Below are 9,088 nucleotides of genomic sequence, written 5' to 3' on the forward strand. Positions count from 1 at the left end.
GCCTGCCAATGCTGGAGATGCAGGTTTGATCTCTGGATTAGGAAGATCCTCTGGAGTAGGAAATGGCAACCCACTCCAGTATTCTTGCCTGGAAAATTCCATGGGCAGAGGAGCCTAGCAGGCTGTAGTCCATGGGGTCACAAAGAGTTGGACATGACTGAGCTTATGGAACTCTTCTTTTGCAAAAAGGCCTTCAGAGATAGTTTATAAATCTTACAAGCAAATCAGTGTCATTACCTCCTCCCTCTGTGACCAGAACAAAAACAAAAACATACTATTCCAATGGCTTGCTCATTTTAGTCACGAGGTTTGACTGTGAAGAATGTCTGGATCTTTACAAACCCAGCCAGGGTATACTTCAGGGTGGATATGTTCTAACAGATTTGTTGAAAATCAGCAGATAAACTATATTCAAACATCATTTGTAAATTATTTTGGAAGGCCTCCCGGTGTGTTAGAACTTTTGCTGATATCATTTATAACCTCACTTGTGAAGGTGGTAGCATTGTAATACAGATGAACATAAACTCAGACACAAATGAGTGCACATGATACCAGATGCTTGGGGCTGGTGTACTGGGACGACCCAGAGGGATGGTATGGGGAAGGAGGAGGGAGGAGGGTTTGGGATGAGGAACATATGTATACCTGTGGCGGATTCATTTTGATATATGGCAAAACCAATACAATATTGTAAAGTTAAAAAATAAAATTAAAAACAACAACAACAACAAATGAGTGCACAGATTATGATACGAGATTTTGCATGCATAAGGAGCCCATTTATAGGCATAAATGGGTTTTTGCCTGATTTTGAACAGGAAGTAACCTTGTTGCTATTTAGATAGATACCTGAACTTTTAAAATAAGCTTTAGAATTTTCCTAAAATAAGAAGTGAATGGAAGCAAAGGAGAGATGGAGGGAAGGAGGGAAAAAGGAAAGAAGGAAGGAAAGGCAGACTCTTCCTCTCAAATCTGGGTCTTAAGGTCACATGATACATAGTTATTGATGAGAACTTTCAGAAAATGAAAAATAAATCAAACTTTTCAGAGGGTTTGCTTAAGTATTGAGACGTACATATGTCTATCCTTAAGAAAGACAGTATCTTTTCACTTCAAAGTTCTCTTTGGCAGTACCCTGTGGCCATGATGATTTTAATAATAGTTCCACATGCCTGGGACCCCAGGCAGGGCCAAGAAATGAGATGAGACGGGGGGGTGGGGGTGGGAGGAAGGTTCTGTTGTTTAGTTTTAGTATATGTGCTGCTGAAGTGAGCACTAGTTTAGTTTTAAAGAGTTTAAACCATAAGCCAGAGTAGAAATGTAGGGTCTCATCTTATAAGCACTACAGTTTTAATTGTATCTAATTTAAATCACCTCAAGCCATGGGCTTCCTGGGTGACTCAGTGGTAAAGAACCTGCCTTCCAGGAGACTCAAATCCAATCCCTGGGTCGGGAAGATCCCCAGGAGAAGGAATGGCAACCCACTCCAGTATTCTTGCCTGGAGAATCCCATGGACAGAGAAGCCTGACCGGCTATAGTCCATGGTGTCTCAAAGAGTCAGATGCAACTGAGCATGCATGCAAGCCATGGAAATAAAAAGGCAGAGAGCAGAGAAAATAAACAGTAGTCTGCTTAGAAAAAATTATTTCTTTATTTGGCTGTACCAGGTATTAGTTTCAGCATGTGGGATCTTTGCTTGCAGCATCTGGGATCTACCTCCCTGACCAGGGATTGAACCCAGGCCCTCTGTGTTGGGCATGTGGAGTCTTAGCCACTGGACCATCAGGGAAGCCCCTAGAAATAGTAGTTTTAGTGTTGAATGGGCCTCTATTGTTTGCCACTGTGTTAGCAAATTGGCACTGTGTTAGCCAGTTTGTATGGTATTATCTCATTTAGTTCTCATGAGGAGCCTATGAGATGGGCACAGTAGATCCATTTCACAAAGAAACTCCCAGAGCTTAAGCAATATAACAAGAACTGTACAATACATGGAACCAAGCTTGCTCTGTCTCCCACGCCCCAGTGCTCCCTCATCTGACTTTAATTTTTTTATAAGTTTTCTTTTCGCTTTTTTTTTTTTTTTTTAATTGGAGGCTAATTACTTTGGCCACCTGATGCAAAGAACTGACTCATTAGAAAAGATCCTGATGCTGGGAAAGATTAAGGGCAGGAGGAGAAGGGGATGACAGGATGGGATGGTTGGATGACATCATTGACTCAGTGGACATGAGTTTGAGTAAACTCTGAGAGTTGGTGATGGACAGGGAGGCCTGGCGTGCTGCAGTCCATGGGGTCGCAGAAAGTCAAACATGACTGACCGACTGAACTGAACTGAAATGAATTACTTTACAATATTGTAGTGGTTTTTGCCATACATTGACATGAATCAGCCATGGGTGTACATGTGTCCCCCATCCTGAACCTCCCTCCCACCTGCCTCCCCATCCCATCCCTCAGAGTCGTCCCAGTGCACCGAACCTGGACTGGTGATCTATTTCACATATGGTAATATACATGTTTCAATGCTATTCTCTCTAATCATCCCACCCTTGCCTTCTCCCACAGAGTCTAAAAGTCTGTACTTAATATCTGTGTCTCTCTTGCTGTCTCGCTTATAGAGTCATCATTACCATATTTCTAAATTCCATATATATGCGTTCAGACACAACTGAGCAACTGAATTGAACTGACTACTGTATTGGTGTTTTTCTTTCTGACTTACTTCACTCTGTATAATAGGCTCCAGTGTCATCCACATCATTAGAACTGATTCAAATGCATTCTTTTTAATAGCTGAGTAATATTCCATTGTATATATGTACCACAGCTTTCTTATCCATTCATCTGCCGATAGGCATTTAGGTTGCTTCCATGTCCTGGCTATTATAAACAGTGCTGCGATGAACATTGGGGGTACACGTGTCTCTTTCAGTTCTGGTTTCCTCAGTGTGTATGCCCAGCAGTGGGATTGCTGGGTCATATGGCAGTTCTATTTCCAGGTTTTTAAGCAATCTCCACACTGTTCCCCATAGTGGCTGTACTAGTTTGCATTCCCACCAACAGTTTAAGAGGGTTCCCTTTTCTCTGCACCCTCTCCAGCATTTATTGTTTGTAGACTTTTTGATAGCAGCCATTCTGACTGGTATGAGATGGTACCTCATTGTGGTTTTGATTTTCATTTCTCTGATAATGGGTGATGTTGAGCATCTTTTCATGTGTTTGTCAGTATATCTTTTTTGGAGAAATGTCTATTTAGTTATCTGGCCCATTTTTTGATTGGGTCATTTATTTTTCTGGTATCGAGCTGTATGAGCTGCTTGTATATTTTTGAGATTAATTCTTTGTCAGTTGCTTCATTTGCTATTATTTTCTCCCATTCTGAAGGCTGTCTTTTCAGCTTGCTTATAGTTTCCTTCATTGTGCAAAAGCTTTTAACTTTAATTAGGTCGCATTTGTTGTTTTTTAATCCATCTATCTAGAATTATTATTATGATTTAACCAATACAGAGTGGCTGATGAACTAGGAAGTAAGGATTTCTCTCTACCACCACCCCTTTCCCTGAAATCTCATTTCCTCACTAGAGGGAATATTTCCAGAGAATAGTCCAGGATTATCTATGCCTAAAATAGATTTCAAGTGTTGTTTTCTTTGGTTAACCACTCAGCATGTTTTAAACAGCTGGTAATATTGCATACATGTGATGCAACATACCATACAGGCCATTTCAGCCCCAAGAAATAGAGAAGTAGTAAGAGAAAGGATCAAGAAGGTCATTAGAGTCTTCAAACCAAGCTCTAGGACCAAGTTATGTTGCTGTTGTTGTTGTTTAGTCACTCAGTCATGTCCAACTCTTTGTGACCTGATGGACTGTAGCACGCCGGGCATCCCTGTCTTTCACCATCTCCTGGAGCTTGCTCAAACTCATGTCCATTGAGTCACTGATGCCATCCAACCATCTGTCCTCTGTCGTTCCCTTCTCCTCTTGCTTCAGTCTTTCCCAGCATCAGGGTCTTTTCTAATGAGTTGGCTCTCATTAGAAAGCTCCAATACTTTGGCCACCTGATGGCTTTAGCGTCAGTCCTTCCAATGAATATTCAGGGTTGATGTCCTTTAGGATTGATCTTCTTTCAGTCCAAGAGACTCTCAAGAGTCTTCTCCAACAATACAATTTGAAAGCATCAATTCTTCAGCACTCAGCCTTCTGTATGGTCCAGCTCTCACATCTATGCATGACTACTGGAAAAAACCATAGTTTTGACTATATGGACATTTGTTGGCAAAGTAAACCAAGCTATCACTGCCCACAAATTAGTGGAGGGCATCCACCAGGTGGAGGAAATTGGCCTTCAAACTGCTGTCCAGGGGAGGGGCGGGAGGATTAAGAGGGAAGGGGATATATACTTATGACTGATTCAAGTTGTTCTATGGCAGAAACCAACACAACCCTGTAAAGCAATTTTCCTCCAATTTAAAAAATAATGATGTCCATTTCCACAGTCTCTTTAAGTTATCCTAAAATGTCCTGTTAAGTTATCCTAAAATGCCCAGGTCATCTGTAGGCATGGCTTGTGTGCCATCCCTAAGGGGAATGCCCACTGCTGCGAAGGACTGCAGAGTAGATGAGTGTGGAAGATGTGCAACTTGGTACAAAAGCATCTATACACAAAGCTAGAGAACAAAGCTGCCAAACAGTTGTTGCCACCAACTAGAGGACAACCTTTATGTGGATGCAGGATGCAGCAACACCCTTCTTCCACCCTACCTCCCCACACCATCTAACCTGAGAGAGCACGCATGTCTTGTTATGCAAAGGCAGAATTACCTCTAGGCCCATCCAGTGAATGCGTCTCCCAGGTGGCACAGCGGTAAAATAATCCACCTCCCAATGCAGGAGACACAGAGACGCGGTTTGATTTCTGGGTCAGGAAGATCCCCTGAGGATAGCTTGGCAACCCACTCCAGTATTCTCGCCTGGGAAATCCCATGGATAGTGGAGCCTGGTGGGCTACAGTCCATGGGGTGGCAAAGAGTCGGACACAACTTAGCAACTGAACAACAACCCTTAGCTCACTGCAAGAGCAGTGGGGACAGATGCTGATTTGTACACTGGTCCTTGTTAAACTCTTTTCTTTCCAAAAAAGAATGTTAACTCTATCCTCCACAACAGTCATTTAACGGTGCCCTTAACTGGGCACTCAGAAGAGCCACGCTTCAGGCAATTGCAATAGAGCCACAGTTTTGAGCTCTCAGTCACAGCGTATATCAGGACACAGTTGAGAGAAAAACACTATTCAAGGAGAATTGCTTGGATGCCAAGGAGTTCCTTCATCCTCTGAGATCTGCATGGGGTGTGGCTCATGGCCTCAGACATGCAGATACACTCTAACCCTTGCAGGATTGCTTATGCTGAATTGCAAATGAAGCCATTGGCTTATATGGAAAGTTACTAAAAGAAACAGCCTGGTGGATACCCCTTTTGTGTCAGTTGTAAAGATGCTGTTGAGGTGTCTTTCATACCACCTAGTTGCACTATTTGTGACCTCTTGGATATTTTAACTCAGGCCAGGAAGAATTATAAATCTTCTGAGTAATCATTTTATCTAATGGACATTATGACCTGGAAGTTGCCAAGGTTCTCTATTTTCACATGACTAGGAAACTTACAGCCCAAATGTTATCTTAGCATATTTTTAGCTACTCTCAAAACTCATTTGAAACTGTCTAAAAAAAGGTAAGGGGGTGTAGGTGAGTCAGTAACTATCTAGGTAATTATTTTATTTCAATATTTTCTGTTTTCTTTCTGCCAAAGTCACCATTAATAACTGATGAAAGGCAAGCAGAGCTGCTTTCTAATCTGTTTCCCTTTCTGCCTCCTAAGAAGTCACTCTGGAGTTTAGGGGATTCTCAATATGTTGATACCAGGAACTTTTCTTAGGAAATAAGTCACTTTGATCTTAGGAGCAAAAATATAAGGTCAATAACATGTGCATGCATGCTAAGTCACTTCAGTTGTGTCCAATTCTGTGCAACCCTATAGACTGAAGCCTGCCAGGCTCCTCTATCCATGGGATTCTCCAGGCAAGAATACTGGAGTGGGTTGCCTTGCCCTCTTCCAGGGGATCTTCCTGACTCAGGGATTGAACCCACATCTTTTATGTCTCCTGCACTGGCAGGTGGGCTCTTTACCACTAGAACCAGCTGGGAAGTGTGTGGCTGTTACTAAATCAATTCACTCATTTTCTTTAATTCAGGATTCTAACTGCATATTCCATTCACAAATCTGTGTTTATAAACATCAGTCTTTTGGTGGTGGGAGAGAGAAAAAATAGGTAAAGGAAGCCACATTTAGAATAGCAACCCAAGGTTCCTAACAATGGACTCCTCTCGTTTAACACTTTGGACCCCAGAGAGCTCAATGCCTCACTTGCTGACATATGCCAGCACATCAGTGAAACTGGACTGCCCTTACAAGGAGAGAGAAGCCACCTTCCAAATTCCTTTCAGAGATGCTCGAGGAGAAAAGGATGCGCCGGTGGAGGATGCGAGGGAAGACAACTGAAAAGAAGAGATGTTACAGGAGACCTAAACCAACAGGAGATGTGAACCTGAAGCTCCAGAGCCCCAGATTCTTCATTCCAACTCTCCACCTCCTAACATGAAAGGTCCAGCCAGTTCCATGGATCTAACAGAGGCTTTGACTGAAGGCAGCTGTGCTGAGTTTAAAGTGTGGAATTTCCCAAGGGCAAGGTAGCTAGGTTGGAAAGGATCCTATCTTACCTCCTGTGGCGTTGCTCTAACAACTGTTTCTCTGTTTCAAACTTAGCACTTAATCAAAATAAGTAAGACCATAATCATCACCTCTGTGGAACCTTGTGGCTCTCAGGAACCCAGAGTCCTAAAAGTTAAATCTATACCGCTTACTTGCTGTTTGGACACAAGTAATTGTCCTCGTCAGATTCATTAGCTTTGTCACAGGAGATTTATTTCTGGTGTCTGTCCAGAAGTTTGAGTGAGCAGCGTCAATCTATTCCATGTGTGGGGCACTGGGTGTGTTTTCTGGTCAGGGTGGGGCAACAAATGAGACAGGCTGTTAGTGTGATTGAAAACTGAGTGTCGTGGACCCTGTGGAGCTATGTGTTTCCAAATCTGTTTCATTACATCTGTCTCATTTTTTCTTTGGTTACTAAAATACAGAGCTATGGGCTGATTATTTTTGAGTCTATCTGGATCCTTTGTGGAACTTGGGAAGTAAATCGTCAGCTTATACACAAGGTGGCACCCTGTGATTCCAACCAGGTCTGAGAGGAACGTTGCTGCTAAGAGACAGAACCGTAGCTGCATATTTTTATTTAGTGTCTGGATTTCCCACTGTGGGAATATAAAGGTGGAAGTAGATGTTTGGGGGTATCACCTCCGAATGCAATCTCTGTCTCTATATCTCAAACATTCAGAGTTGCAGCAGTCAAGGGCTCTGGAACCAGGGGGCTGATTCCAGTTGACTGTGATGAATGCAAACCCCACATTCAGATTACATATGGAAAACAAGGAAGCTTTATGGGTACTGGGCTCATTCCTGGCAATATAAGGGGGAGGGGAGGGGATGCAGTTCACATACCAATCCAATTAACTTTCAATTGGGTTTGCTGAAATAAGGGGCCAATTAGAAAGAACATGACATTTACAAAACTCTGGAGTAGTTGAATAGCAACTGTGTTTGCTAGTTTTAAGATTTCTTTCAAAAAGTAATTTGTTCATTACTTCGAAGCTGCCTGCCCTGATCATAGTATGGGGAAGTGGAAACTGGAATATAATCGCGATTCTTACAGTTACTTGACCTTTATTGAGTTGACTACATTTAGAAGTAGTTTTATTTTGATACGGCTTTAAAACTATAACTAATTCTTGGGTGTTTATATATTACATTTGCTTGACCAAATGCATGTCTTTTGAAATTGGTCCAGTGCATATTTCAAATGGACTGATTTTAGAATTACTATATTCAGTTCATTGTGCATGGAAATTAAAATAGACTATTAGGCTGCACAATCATTTGAAACAGGTTTTGAGAAAGACATTTTATAACAGGCTGTACTTCAAAAGTTGAAAAATATTTTCTGTTTAACAAGTGTATGGGTATTCAACAAATAGATTTGAAATAAACTTTATGAAAAATAATATACAAATAAAAGCTACTTTCCAAATGTGAAACAGAGCCATTCTGGTTTGGGAACTGAATTTGAAGCCAAGAAAACACAGGCTGCATCTCACTTGAAAAGTCTATTGTGTTATTCACCTCAAACTGTTTTATTCCCAGATCTGTAATCATTACCTATGGTGGGGCAAGAAGAAAATGGAGATTAGGAGGGGAAATCTGCTACATGGTAAAAGAAAAAGAACAAAACAGGTACTACAGCAAAAACCCATTCCTGCAATAGAATTTCAGATTTCAAAAGAGTTTCTTCAAATTTCTTTAATTGGTTCTAAAATTCCTAGGCCCAAAGGGTGGAAGCTGAAGAGCCAGTTAGGCCATAAGAGCAGATACTGGTGTGCGTGCATCCCAAGTCACTTCAGTCGTGTCTGACTCTGTGTGACCCTAGGGACTGTAGCCCACCAAGCTTCTCAGTCCAAGGGATTCTTCAGGCAAGAATATTGGAGTGGGTTGCCATGCCTTCTTCCAGAGGATCTTCTCAACCCAGGAAGATTAAACCCGGTCTTTTAAGTCTCCTGTACTGGCAGGTGGGTTCTTTACCACTAGCGCCACCTGGGGCTAAATCAGGTGACAGGCTAATAAGACATGTGAACTCCAAGCTAGAGTGGAATGGCCTGTGTCACTGAATTTCTTCAGGAAATTCAGTTCAGTTCAGTGGCTCAGTTGTGTCCGACTCTTTGTGACCCCATGAACCGTAGCATGCCAGGGCTCCCCGTCCATCACCAACTTCCAGAGTCTACCCAAACCCATGTCCATCGAGTCGGTGATGCTATCCAACCATCTCATCCTCTGTCGTCCCCTTCTACTCCTGCCTTCAATCTTTCCTAGCATCAGAGTCTTTTCAAATGAGTCAGCTCTTCACATCAGGTGGCCA

The sequence above is a fragment of the Bison bison genome, unplaced genomic scaffold (assembly GCF_000754665.1).
Source record: "Bison bison bison isolate TAMUID 2011002044 unplaced genomic scaffold, Bison_UMD1.0 scf7180017864139, whole genome shotgun sequence".
Taxonomy (NCBI): domain Eukaryota; kingdom Metazoa; phylum Chordata; class Mammalia; order Artiodactyla; family Bovidae; genus Bison; species Bison bison.